This window comes from Rhincodon typus, unplaced genomic scaffold (assembly GCF_021869965.1).
Source record: "Rhincodon typus isolate 14 unplaced genomic scaffold, sRhiTyp1.1 hic_rhity00001016, whole genome shotgun sequence".
Classification (NCBI taxonomy): domain Eukaryota; kingdom Metazoa; phylum Chordata; class Chondrichthyes; order Orectolobiformes; family Rhincodontidae; genus Rhincodon; species Rhincodon typus.
In genome coordinates this window covers 1-893 of record NW_025966654.1, presented here as the reverse complement: position 1 = coordinate 893, position 893 = coordinate 1, and positions in this window count along the sequence as shown.

Sequence of the window (893 nt, the reverse complement as noted above, 5' to 3'; positions counted from 1 at the left end):
TGTTGTGATTGATTAGCTTTGCTCTGAAGAAATATAAGCAAGTGATGCATATACTAACCAAATCAAGAATTTACAAATGGATTTGTTCACGTCACCAAGGACACAGTTCCCCGGATTTGCATTTAAGCCTCACTATAGTTCATCACAATCACAAGTTGGAAGTTGTGAACTGACCGTGTATTGAGTATGTGAGAAAAGTATGCTGGAAAGCCCAGATCTTAGGAAGTGCATTTCAAAATATCCTGAAGTACCTCACATTCAACACATTATTTGTTGTATGCAGAGTTAGAAGCCATTTTCCACACGATTCAGTCACAGCAATTGATAAATGACTAGTTAATTTGGTTTTGGGATGTTTTTGACAAGAGTGTACACATTTTAGACTGAAAGAGATCAAACACAAATGGGATGATCACTCTGCGGATCACCTCCATTTTGTCCACAGCCCAAGCTTACTGTGCCCTGTCATTATAATTCCCCAACTTGCTCACATGCTGACATCACTGTCCTCAGCCTACTGCACTGATTTATTGAAGCTCAACACAAGCTTGAGGAACAGTTTCTCATCTTTAAACTATGACTTTACAATCTTTTGGACTCAGCATTGAATTTAAGACCATAATAATTGCCCCCATTTTGTTCCTTTTGCTTGTTTAGGTTTTCCCCATTTTTTTTGCTTTCAGTCAGTAGCATTCATGCTCTAGGCACATCTGTTTGTTCTGCCATGCCTTGCTTAAAACCTATCACATTTCTAACTTCTCCTGTTTCTGATGGTCTTCAACATGACGTGTTAATTCTGCTGCTTTCTCCACAAATGCAGTTTGACCTGCTCAGTACTTCCAGCATTTTCTGTTTTTATTTCAGATTTTCAGCATAAGCAGTTTTCTGCTTTT